The following is a 13,415-nucleotide window of genomic DNA, read 5'->3' as shown; positions in this document are numbered from 1 at the left end:
TAAAGGTGCAAAGTGTGCAGAGGCATGAAAAGGAAAAGGACTGGTGCAAGAGTGCACAAAAGTAAAGAAGTAAATGTGCGAGAGGCACAATGAAGAGAGAGTAAATGAAAGGAATGTTCCAGGGGCAGGACAAACTGAGAGAAAGCAGGTACAAGTGAGCACAACCAAGTGAACGATAACCAGGAAGTACAGGAAGCACCTGGAAGAGGAAACGAAAAAAGAGAAGCAAGTACAGGAAATACCGAGAGGGGCCAAACATCAGAGTGGCCGCGCTTAGGATGAACCAAGAACCTAGCATTTTCGAAAGTCTCTGATATTACCCCATGATAAGGTTGTATGTGAAAGGAACTGTAAACAAGAGAAAGGCACATCTTGACAAGTTTAACTTTTTTTTTTTTAAACTGAAGAGGCATGAGCTTGGGGAAGGGAACACTGAGGGGCCTAAGAGAAACTATGTTGTTAAATTGAACTTGTGTTTGAAACTGAAGGGGCCTGAGCTTGGGGAAGGAAAACCTAAGAGGCCTAACAGGGGCAAACTTTTATTTTGTAAAACGCAGAGGCATAAGCTTGGGGAAGGGAACCCTGAGATGCCTAACAACTTTGATACTGAAGGAAGTGAAGCTTGGGGAAGGGAACCCCGAGAAGTTGAAAGAGTAACTGTGTTATATTTCTTTTGTTGTGTTTGAACTTGGACAAGTTGAAGCTTGGGGAAGGGAATTCCAAGGAACCTAAGACATTGAAAGTATTTGAGAATATTTTACGGGCCCTGTGGAGAAGGTCTTACGGACAGTCCTTTTTGATTGACTTAATTTTTCAGATATTGACCAAACTACACCTGGTGAGAAAACCACCTGATACCAACCTTGGTTTCCTATTTTCTGTCGAACCACTATGTTTCCTTTTGAAAGACTTCTTAACACATTTTTGTAAAGAGTGAGGGTAAGCATAGGTTTAGATACAGATGGATTATTGTTTTGGACATTCCGACATCGACGGCACTTAGAAACATCAGTTAAGGGAACCATCCCTTTGATATTAGGGACTGTTAGGCTTTACACCAACCCAGGATCCATAGTAAATAAAGTTTTTGAAACTAACATCTTTGAGTCTGTGTCTCTCTTGATACCATGCCTATCTCACAATATCTACATAATTAATGTGCAAATGCCGAAAGGGTCCAATAGGATGGGGTATCGATCTTGTCACTGTTCACACAGTGTGCCCTGCCGTGAACTTCTGGCACACTATACAATCAACAATAAACACAGCTGCATGCTCAGTGGGGTTGGGCGCAACGCAGATGTCTTCTGATATCTGAGCTGCAAGACTCTCTCATGTCGTGTGTACCAGGTAGAGTAACTAGTCCAATGTTACTTTAAGCAATCCAAGGGGCATAACTACCTTGCTGGTGCTGTCCTGCCACCACATTGCATCTGTGGGGGACAATGAGCATCCCCTATAAATCCTGTTTTTCTAATGATGGGCCTGCAATTCGGTAATCTGTGCTATATGCAAGGTATTGAGGCCTTCTTTCATGACCATGTTGCACGCCTGTGTGTGCTTATTAGGTGGTGTGTCAAATTCAGATATTTCAGGGAGATATGCAGCTTTTTTACCTCTGTGTTGGCGGCTTCATTGCCGTGGGAAACTAAATCCCACCCGCCACGAGTGTGGCCTGCACATTTCACCACGGCGATGGCCAATAGTAGTTGTAGCGCATCTATGAGCCTGTCCAATAATGGTGCATGCTGCATTGGTGTGTCGTCTGTCCATAGGAAGCCCTGCCATTTCCAACATAGCAGTCTTGCGTGTACTGTTGATGTCACGTAGGAGAAGTCTGAATACAATGTTATTTCCTCATCTTTATGAGTTTCAAGTCCCACAATGAGCGATACGAATTCTGCCACTTGCACTCAAAATGTTAAGGCAATCTCACGCTCACCACTACTTCAAAGCTGCCATTCTGCTTTACATTTGCCACTGCGGCCCCTGTGTGTTTTCCCCCTGAATTCTGGTCAATTGACGATGAACCGTCAATGAAGACTACGCACCCCACCCTCCATGGCATTTTCTCTAACATGGGGTATATTGTCATAATGTTCCGTATATTTGGTGCAATTGTGCACGTGATCTCCTTCCTCCACTGGATCTGGTATGCATGTTGCTGGATTCACTACTCTGCATTTGAACATGTTGATTGATGGGTTTGAGATTAATTCATACCAGAGGCTCTCTGTGTGGTCAATGTGCTTTTGGGTTTCTCGGGAATGGCAGGACATGCTCCACATATAATGTGAGTAAACAGCTGACTGTGATACTGGCAGACTTCTCAATTACAAAAGCTGCTGCGGCCAATGATTGTTCACAAGGATAATGGCCTCTCTTGACTGGATCTAAGATCCCGCTGTAGTATGCTAGTGGTCTGGGTCCCAAAGCAGTCTTCTGTCTGAGCACTGCTGTCATTCTGACTCCATTTGAATGTGAGAGTAGGAAGAATTCTGCACTGTAATCAGGGATCCCTAGAATGGGTGCTGTGCATATTGCCCCTTTTAATTCATTGAAAGCTCCTGTCATTTCACCTGTCCAGTCGATGTCACTGTCATCTTTCAGTGCTTTTTTGAGTATTTTTAAGAGGGTTCTGATGTATATACTGTAGTCAAAGACCCATGTCTTGCAGTAGTTACAGAGAAATGGTTGCATTTCCCTCACTGTTGCATTTTCCTCACTGTTCTTTGTTTGGCTGCTTTCATAACTATGTCTGCTCTCTCTGGGGTCACTTACTTTTCTGCCTTCTTGGGATATTAGCTGCCCTATGTAGAAGATTTCTTCCTGGCAATATTGTAATTTCTCCTTGTCTACTTTATACCCCTTTTCTGCCAAGACTGTCAGCAATTGTATTTAGTCTTTTCTGCACTGTTCCTCTGTTTTGCTGCACACCAGAATGCCATCTGTGTACTGGATCACTATGCTGTCAACGTGTACGTTTTCTAAGTCCATCTGAAGGACCCTGCTGAATATTGATGGCGACTCACAGTACCCATGGGGTAAACAAGTATGTTTCCACTTTTGATTTCTATATTAGAACAAGGTCAAGTCTTATGAATCCTCATGAAACGGATTGAAAAGAAGGCATTCTTTAAATTGACCACTGTGAAATATTTGGCTGTCGATGGGATATTGCACGATATTGTGGCTGGGTTCGGACCAATGCGAATTCTGCATCAATAATATTGTTTAGGGGCGTAAATCCTGAATACATGTCCATGACCCCCCCCTTGATTTCTTCACTGCCATATCACATGGAGATTCTGATTGCATTAATATTCCCTGTTGCACTGAAGCAGAGACTGTGTCATGAATGACCTCATCTGCTTCCTTTGGCATTGGGTACCGTCTCACTCGTGGTAAGATTGCTCCTGGTTTCCGCTTGATTTTGACTGCACCTACTCCTTTCAGTAGGTCAACGTTCTATGCTGGTCCACGATGTATTTTGTACCTGTGCCAAATCTTCTTGAAAAAATGATGGTGTCTTTTTTATCAATGCCATTCTCTGCGGTACTTCCCTGCTATCAATTTTCATCCAATAAGTGAGGCTTATGAAAAATACTACTCATCATCTGAGTCATTGTCTCTGAACAGTTCCTCATCTGTCAAATCAGTCAATCTATGTCCTTCATCAAGGGCTGTTACTGCTCACCATGCTTTTCCATCACCATCAGTGCCATGAATAATCACGCTCTCTTTTCTCTCTATGACTTCCACTAATTCTATGGGATTCACTCCTCATCATCCATAGGTGCTTCTAGTCTGAATATAATTTCTGTTGGTATTTGCAATGTTTTACCCCTTATCCCAGGTAGACAGGCTAGCAAAAGGTGTACTCCATAAAGAAATACTTCTAGGTCTAATGCTACACCCCGCTTTGCTTTCTCACCAAAAAATGCTGATGTGAATTCTTGTGCATTAATTCCTGTAATGAATCCCCTGGAGTGGAGCACACTATTCTTTTTTCAGTGAAATAGATTGTCATGATATGCTTACTCATCATATCCCTTCCCATTATATTGACTGGTGTGTTGAGGGAGTATAATAGTGGCATAGAAGTTCATGTTCTCCTATAGTGATGGGTAAGCTGTCTCTCAGGAGGATAGCTCAGGGGCAACATTCTCACCTTGAAAGCAAGATGACACGGAGCACCACAGGTTCGATCCCTGGGTCCGCACTTAGAAACCTCTGGGTATTAAGCATGTTATAAATAAGCTATTATATCATATCAAATGGAACCAAATGTGTGGCCCCAGAGAAACCTCGCACACTCACGGCAATGCCTGACATAGGGTACTTCCCTTCCCTAATACAGGACCTGGTCACCCCGGTATCTACAAGGAAGGAAATTGTCTTGTCACCTATGGTCACTCCAACACATGGTTCTTCTTGTGGGTCTGGTATAACTGATAGGATTGAACACATCAAGTCACTCTATGGGCTGTCCTATTGTGGGTATACATTCATCCCTGTAACAGTGAAAGGGTTTCCTCCCAACACAGTCAAACTCCCTGTTCTATGGGCTGTCCTATTGTGGGTATACATTCATCCCTGTAACAGTGAAAGGGTTTCCTCCCAACACAGTCAAACTCCCTGTTCTGTGTGTAGGTGTCTGTACTCCTGTATCTGTGTTCCATGTTGTCACAGTGTTCTTTTTTACCAGCACTTGCAGCTTTATCTGTGTTTGATGTGTCTGTGTTAGCATTGGTCCTGTTGTGCTTGCATTGGCGTTTGATGTGCTTGTTATATTTGTGGTGTAAGAGGATTCAATTCAGCACTACAGCTAAGTTAACGCCTAGTCTAGAATACTGAATGAAAACCCTTATTGATATATCTTTAGGTCCAGTTCATGCGTTCTGGATGACTACCCCTGTATAACACCCCTCTCTTGGAATCCCCCTGACCCCACTGAGCCAAGAAGTAGTTCTGTTTGCAAGTTTAAAAGGTTTATTTGATAATTTAAAATAGATATATATATCACGCTTTATAATAAATTAATAATTGAATAGCACACTTAATCTGATATGATAAAGATCAACAAAGGAGAATCTGGCACTAGCACACTTCTTATAATCACTAATGAGTTGACATGAAATGGATAAGGTAGCACACTGGTAAATAGGTACAGAAGTATAATGTGGTAGAGAATGCTTTATAGGGTTCAAGGAAATGCAAGGTTGAATGAATGAAATGCAGTATAGAAAAGACTCAATATGATTTCAACAAAACAATGTAATCACTTTTCTCTGGCTATTCACTCTCCCCCTCTTTATGCAATGCAAGGGAATGGGAGGAAAGCACGCAGTTCTCAGAAATGCAATCAATGTAATCAGTTCAATCCCCCCCAAGCTTAGACAACAGAAGTTTAAAACACAGATAGGAGTTTTGAAAACACAGGCCCAAATGCTTTGATATGTGCTAGCAATGGATGAGAAATATGCTGGAAATGCTTTTTAATTCCCTTTCAGAGGTTCAGGGTGAGTGGTATCTAGTTAATATTAGTCCAGGCTCACACTAGCAATGGGGCAGGGATAGTTAGCAGGTTAAACGAATTTCTGGCAAATGGAAGGCAAGCAGCAGCTGATTTTACATGTGGAGAAATTTGCAAATCGCGGTACAATTCGCGGATGCGCCGAGCGCTATTACAGAGGAACCACAAGGACTATCTCTATCGTTTTGGGGTCCTAGGAAAGCCTAGGATCTCAGCTTCAAAATGAAAGTTACTGCAAGTCTCTAGCACAAACGGTTGCGGAGATATGAGCGATTTTGTGAAGGTCGTTTTTCAGATTTGAAATTTTAAAGTTCAAAAAGACAAGTGCAGCTTGCGACTAGAAAATGACAAGTGACAGCTTTACAAATGACAGGTGACAGTTAGGAGGCAGTTCTACTTAGATTAAATAGATTGAATTATATTATTTTAACTAAGAGATTGGTTCTGCACAGTTTTCTAGGTACTCACACTATATTCTTGAGTGAAATGGGCCTCGCCATGGATCTGGTCAGGGTTTTGGACTGGGCTCGGGTCTCTCTCTGGGCACAGCACTGCTTTCTCTCTGGGTACAGCACTGCTTTCTCCCTCTGGTCTGGTCTCTAGTTCTGGATAGATTGAAGTCTCTAGTTTGGCTCTCTGGAGGTTTGATGGAGGTAAGTATGTATTTTTCCGGCAGAGCGTCCCGCTGCAGATGGATTTGGAAAGTCCCTATCTGTCCTGTCTGTCTGCTTTTATGTGTTTAGAATGTGGGTGTGTTCTAGCATCACTGACCCTACCTCTCTCTCAGCTTCTAATTGGTCAAACTTCCATTTATCATTTGATTGGGGAATGAACTGTGAGTCAGAGGGATGTCATTTTATGGCTTGCAGATAGGACACTCCTCTGTCAGATTGCACACATTCTATATTTGATAATAAAAGACATATTTTACAGTTACACAGTTGCTTGAAATTACATATACATGGTGTGGCTGAATTTAGCCATGTCTCTGTCCAAATCTGCTCTTTCTAGGAGCTTGCATTCAGAGATGGCACATAATGGACTTTTTAACTGATTTTTCAATTTCTGACATGGACCCAACTTTACATACATGTGCGCAGGGAGTAGGGACATTAACTGATGAAGTTTCAGATTTTTAACATGCACACATTTAGAGTAATATCCACTTTTCCGCTGACACCCCCCTGTACATACCACCGGTTCTAAAAACCTCTTAAACTGTGGGCAGAAAAATCACAAGAATTATGGTATCATTTATAAAATTTTCACATGTCCGCACCATGAGTTATTAATCTTTTTCTAAACAATATTCTGGCTACAAAGGGGTGTGGTTTTCTCTCAGCACAAGGTAGAAATACTGGTTAATCCAGTTCTGCCAAGCCAGCTTGCTCTCACAGGCAGTGCCCCTCCCAGCTCCTGCCAAGAGGAAGCTCCATTTTACGACTGCGTAATAAAACCTTTGCCTGAGTGAGGAGGGCTTTGTTCACTCTCCTGCAGAGCACAGGGAATTCAATTATCAGATAGATGGCATATCCTTAGTGTGAGCAGCAAAAGGGCAGCTAGGCCTGGGAACACAGCTGTGACTCAAATTTCACTCCTGATGGGGGTAGTTGCCAGGCAGAATTCAGTTCCTTAAGCCAGGTTTCAGATAAAATGTCACTTTTTGTTCCCCAGTTTCTGCCTTCATATAAAACTCAACATTTTCACAGATGCAGCTAGAAGGCTGATTCTAAGTGCAAAACTATGACATTTCAACAGTTACAAAGGCATGTGACACCAAACATAGGTCACTTATTTAATCTAAACATTTTCGATTTTAGTGTCTTTAAATCCAGTGCAACTTAAACTGCTGACTCCATAGCAGTTTTGTTATAAGCATTGTTTTGGGCTCTTCATTTCCCAGATTTTGTAGGCACACAAAACTCCATTCTACCAAATGTCTGCTGGTGTTCAGTGAATATTTTGCACATATTGCAATGTTTGAAATAGGCACTTTGGCTTGCCTTCAGAGAAACACAGGGTGGTTTTAAACTGCCGGCTTTTGGATAGTGGTGAGTACTGGTACTGCACCCATTTTTGGGATTTAAGAAAATGAATTCCCCACAATTCTAGGTTGCATTTGGCAATCAGCATTGCCATTCCCAATGGTTTCAGACTACTGTGTGGGTAGTCCAATGGTGGTTTTAGGCAGTTTCCTTCTGTGCCCATAACATCGGCAAAAATGAGTGGCAGCCTATTCTTCATGCATTTCCCTGTGCATTTTCTGGGAAGCTCTGGCCATCATGATGTTTTCCATGTCAGTACTGCACAGTTTTGAGGTATGGCTCGGAGGCATGGGTAAATACATCCCACAAGCCCCCCTCTTGCGATGGCCATTCTATTTCACGAATGGGACTCGCAAGACCTGGGATGTTTCCTCATCTTCTTCCAATAGATGGCACAGTTCAGCATCTTCTTCTCCATCCGTTACTGATCGATCGGTTCTCCTCGCCAGTCCTGATGGGAGTATTGGGCGGTCCCCCGGGCCCATTGGATCTTCGTTCCTGGTCTCCGGATCGTCCTTCTTGGTCATTCTTCAGGTTTTCTTTCTCCTAGGACGACAAATGAAGAGCGGCAATACCTACTCATAGACGTTTTTCCACCACTGTTGAGATAGTGGGGCAGCATATGCATTTCATCATAACGAAACATTACATTCTTATTTTGAAAATAAAAACAGTATAACTAAGAGACAGTTTCATGCAAATCACAATATTTTAGAGACTAGATGTGGTATGTTTTATGATTGGAACAGAATTAGTCTGAGACAGTACCCGCTAGGATTCCAGAGGATTCCTCCAGTTGTTGCAGAGTGTGCCTGGGATGGCAATATTTCAACTGGTTTATGTGGACCCACTTGTCTTCCCCCGCTGCCAAAGGACCTTTGGGGATGTGGATTTTGTAGGCCACAGGGGAGATCTTGTCGATGATCTCAAAGGGTCCTTTCCATGTAGGCAAAAATTTGCGCTGCTTGGCCTGGTTCCTTTGGAAGTTGTATAGATAGACCCGGTCCCCCACCTGATATTCCTTCCTGGAAGTTTTCAGGTCATAATGGGTCTTCATGCTATCAGCTGATCTTTCTAGATTCCGCTGAGCGTAAGCAAAAGCATGTTGGAGGTGTTTCCTTAAATTCTCTACATACTCATGAGTAGTGGAGGCATTTATCAGTGTCTGCTCTTGGGTCCTGTAGAGCAAATGCTGAGGAAGCACCATCTTGCGTCCAGTCATCAACTCAAATGGTGACATTTTGGTTGCAGATGAAGGGGTAGATCTGATGGCCATTAGGACCAGAGGTAATCGGATATCCCAACTTGGCCCAGAATCTGCCACAAACTTCTTTAATATGCTCACAATGGTTCGGTTATATCTCTCTACTGCCCCAGAAGAAGCTGGCCGATAAGCAATATGCAACTTCCTTTTGACCCCCAATATCTCCCACATCTTTGTCATTACTTCACTGGTGAAGTGGCTACCTCTGTCTGACTCAATCCTTTGAGGTAGACCAAAACGGGAAAAGATGTGGTTAATCATCAAGGCAGCTGCAGTTTCTGCCTTGCAGTTTGGGGCTGGGAGACATTCCACCCACTTGGTAAACAAGCATGTCACAGTCAACATGTACTTATTCCCCCTAGCCGAGCGAATCACAGGGCCTACAAAGTCGATTTGTAAATCTGACCATGGCAGTGTCATCCCCCGCTTTTGTAAAGGTGCCCGGTGTGTGAGGGATGTCGGCTGAAATTGTGCACACACAAGACAACCCTTCAAATATTGGTTGAGGTCCTGGCCCATGTGTGGCCAGTATGCAACCTCTCTTAAGATTTCCAGTGTTGTGTGAAACCCCCTATGACCGGCGGTGGCCGCATCATGGGCGTGACTTAACATCAGGCTTCGGAATGAGGTAGGAACCACCCACTGATCGTGGCCAGCTTTGGATTTCCTTACCAGCAAACCGTCTTGGATCCGGAACATTTTTGGACATTTCATCAACACTCTTAGGTCCTCTTTCCCAATGTAATCGGTATCCGTCAGGGGAAAGTTCTCAGGGTCCTCAAGGTGCTGGTAAAATTTACCAATAATTGGATCCCCCTTCTGAGCAGTAATCAAATCAGCATCAGGGGTCTCCTTACTCCATTGTGCAATTGAAAGGTCGTTGTGAGCATTTGTCTGGGACCTAGTGATGGCAGTGACCTGGATTTCCCCCAACAGGGACTCAATCTCAATTAGATCCCCTTGGATGGCCCCGGTTTTGGCCAGCTGATCAGCTAAGTCATTTCCAGTTTTGTCTGGTCCCTCTACTTTGGAATGACCCTTGATCTTTTTCCAGTAGATGGTCATCCCATTCGATGTGACCAGATCATCAATGTTTTGGATCAACTTCCCATGTTTCAAGGGTTTGTTGTTAGCACATAACATGCCTCTGGTTTTCCAATTAACCAGGTGCTCCACGAACCCGTTCCGTACATAATCCGAATCTGTGATTATGACCAGTTCGTGGAGTTGATGCTGGACAGCGGTGAGGATGGCCTGATGCACAGCCATCAATTCTGCCACCTGACTACTTCGGGGACCAATTTTGTATCCAGCGGAGGGTTCTGGGGACTCATTCACCCATGCATTCCCTACGCCGGCCACCAGTTCTTTCTCCCCGTCGTTGTCAACATGGTAAGAGCATCCATCCACATACACAGTGGGCATTCCCTCACACTTGTCCTCTTCAAAGACTTTGTGTGGGGAATTAAGGTATGCCTCCGTGTTGTCCTTGATTTTTAGACTTTCGTCCTCGAGACAGTTTTCTCTGGCACAATCATGCAAGTCAGCCAGACCTTGCGCGAGGGGACTCTTCTTGTTTTGGCCATATCTGACCTCCACAGGAAAGCCTTGCATTGACAGAATCCAGGAAGTAATTCGGGAATTACTCACATTTCCGGCCCGGATTCTATCACTTTGGAGATATTGCAGAGGCTGGTGTGGAGTCTCCACTATGATGTGTTCCCCCTGGATAAACGGGCGGTAATTCTTCAATGCCCACACCGTCGCCAGGAGTGCCTTCTCACAATCGTTGAATTTCTCCTCCACAGAGGATAAAGTTTTGCTCGCATATGAGATTACTTTATTGACCTTGTCATGCTTTTGGTATAATACTGCCGTCAAGCACGTATTAGAGAACCCCGTCTCCAGGAAGAACTCCTTGTTTCTGACAGGGTAAGCTAGGCAAGGCGCTTGTGAGAGGCTTCTTTTGAGTTGTCTTACTGCCTCGGCTTGTTCTGGACCCCATTCCCACTTGACCCCCCCCTTTAGGAGATGAATCAGGGGTCTGGTGATCTCTGCGTAGCCCTCAATGAACTTTCTGCTGTAATTAGTCAGTCCAAGGAGGCTCCTTAGTTCCCGCAGAGTTGTGGGGTCTTTCAGTTTCTGAAGTGCTTCCACTTTCTTTTCCTGGGGACAGAGGCCCTGAGGAGTAATCTCATGCCCCAAGAAATTAACACGGGTTCTACACCACTGTGCTTTCTGAAAGGAAAGTTTTGCTCCGGCGGCCCTCAACTGTGTCAGAACATAACGGATCTCCGCTATGTGTTCCTCCACAGATGAACTTTTGATGAGGACATCATCTACATAAGCCAGGTTACCCCTCGCACCCAAGTCAGGCATGGCCTTGTGTAGAAAAATGTTGAATTCATTGCCGGAGTTGAGGTATCCGAAGGGAGTCCGGGTCCATGTGTACTGCTGGCCCCCAAAGGTAAAAGCCAGTTTGTATTGGTCCTCCCTGCTGACAGGCACGGTCCAGTATCCATTGGTCAGGTCTATTGCAGTGAATACCTGTGACCCCTGAATCTGGGCCAGACCTTGGTCAATGTAGGGCAGAGGCCATCGGGAAGTATGGACCCGTTTGTTGAGCTCCCTAAGGTCGGCGCAGAGTCTCCACTGGCCGTTTGGCTTCAATATCCCCAGCACCGGATTATTGAAGGTGCTGTGGACTGGACGGATTACTCCCCGGGACTCAAGGTTCTTAATTATTTCAGTAAGGGACTCCATTGATGCGAGAGGCAAGCGATATTGCTTCACAAACACAGGAGTCATGCCAGGGTCCGTGGGGATTGTTGTTGTGTGGATGTCAGTGCGACCACAGTCATATGAGTCTACCGCAAAGAGATCTTGGAAATCCAAGAAAACTTGTTTCAACTTTTGCTTTTGTTCCAGAGTCACACAGGCATCAGCTAGATTGACTCTCTCTTCGACCATCTGCCTGAAGCCTGGAAAGACTTCTGGTTTGGCTATCTCCGCGGCCTCCTCCAGCTGGGTGGAGAAGTCCCTGGTCAGAGTGCTGATTTGGACCGTAGGCTTCAGGTGGGCAAGGCAGCCTTCATGAACCTGGAAAATCACCTCATCCCTCCTGAAGTCACAAGTCACATCTTCCTTACCATACGGGCAGGAAGTGTACACCAGGAAGTTCCCCCCATGCCGGGTAAAAATCCTGTCTGGTGTTGCGTTGTCATCACTGTCACTGTCAAAACAGTCCTTGGGGATTGGTCCTAACAGTTCATTACCTAAATCAATGGAAAAATGTCGGTCATCAACCGCCATTCCAACAATGGTGCCTGCGGCTAGAGTAATACTCTTTAAGTCGCTGTTATCCACCTCTATTGGAATGGTGTCATGTTCTATGTTGACTAATGGAGTTGGGTTTACCCCCAACCCTTGCTGTTGGAGAGAAGCATTTAGATGTATGTAAGCATCAGGGTTTTTCAACTCTTGTCCCCTTTTAACTTTCACTTCCAGGGAGGATTGTCGGGTCCTTTCTGGGATGGTGACTTCCTCTTTAACCTGAATTTCAACTGCATAAGGTAGCAATTGAGCTGACCTAAATGCTTTTTCTGGATCATCAAAGCCCATGGGATTATCCGCTAATCGGGACCAAGCTTTGAAGTTTATTAGGTCCAAACTAATGGCAAAGCGATTGAGAATGTCACTGCCTAAGTAAAAGGCGGCAGGGACGTCTCGCACGACCCAACAATTGTGGACTATGCTCTTGTTGCCAATGGAGATTTTGAGCATACACCTGCTTGGCAGGAGATGTTTGGAATTAGGTGCTTCCAGGTCCATTTCCCATTTGTCTATCAGTTTGAAGGTGGGAATGGCTGGATCTTTTGGGAGTTGGCGAAACATGGCTTCACTGATGAAGCTCTTACCGTTGTTCACACACACTCGAGCGAGAACAGAGTCCTTCCCATCATTTAACTGAACAGGGATGAACAACTGCTCTCCAATTTGCTGAATATCAGCCAGGCTCTGAGCTGATTTCACATCTTTCTGGACTATAGGAGTGGGAGTTTCTGATTGTGGATTAGTATAGAATCTCAGAGTGTTTCCTTCCAGCGTGGAATACCACTTTAGACTGGAAGGAAGGTTGATTTTCAGAAATAGAGAGGACCCCCCATCACCAGTCTGTTGTCCTACTGCTATTACTGTCACGTCTGGAATTTGGCTATTCTGGAAGTGAAATTCTACTTGGTCAGATTTTTGTTCAACCATGTGGCAGGTGCCGTTTAAACTAACATGGTTGACACTCTGTTTTAATTTTATTGGTCAGCTAGTCTGGGTCCAGAGGACCTTGTTTACACAATCTATTAGGGGTGACAACCTTCTCAGGAGGTCATTCCCTAGTAAACAAGGGGTGCCCTCCGGGGTCACAACTATGACCGGGTGTTTCAACTTATGTCGCCCAATTTTAATGTCCAAGTCTGCAGTCCCCTCAACGGGAATTTCCTTCCCGTCAAAGTTCTGTAGTTGTCCCGGAAGAGAGGTGAGAGGAATTTGGTAATTCTCTCCCCTTCCTGCATTC

The sequence above is a fragment of the Ambystoma mexicanum genome, chromosome 2p, assembly GCF_040938575.1.
Source record: "Ambystoma mexicanum isolate Mex_15411 chromosome 2p, UKY_AmexF1_1, whole genome shotgun sequence".
NCBI classification, from domain to species: domain Eukaryota; kingdom Metazoa; phylum Chordata; class Amphibia; order Caudata; family Ambystomatidae; genus Ambystoma; species Ambystoma mexicanum.
The sequence above is the reverse complement of the archived record's forward strand: the minus strand, read 5'-3'. Positions refer to the sequence as shown.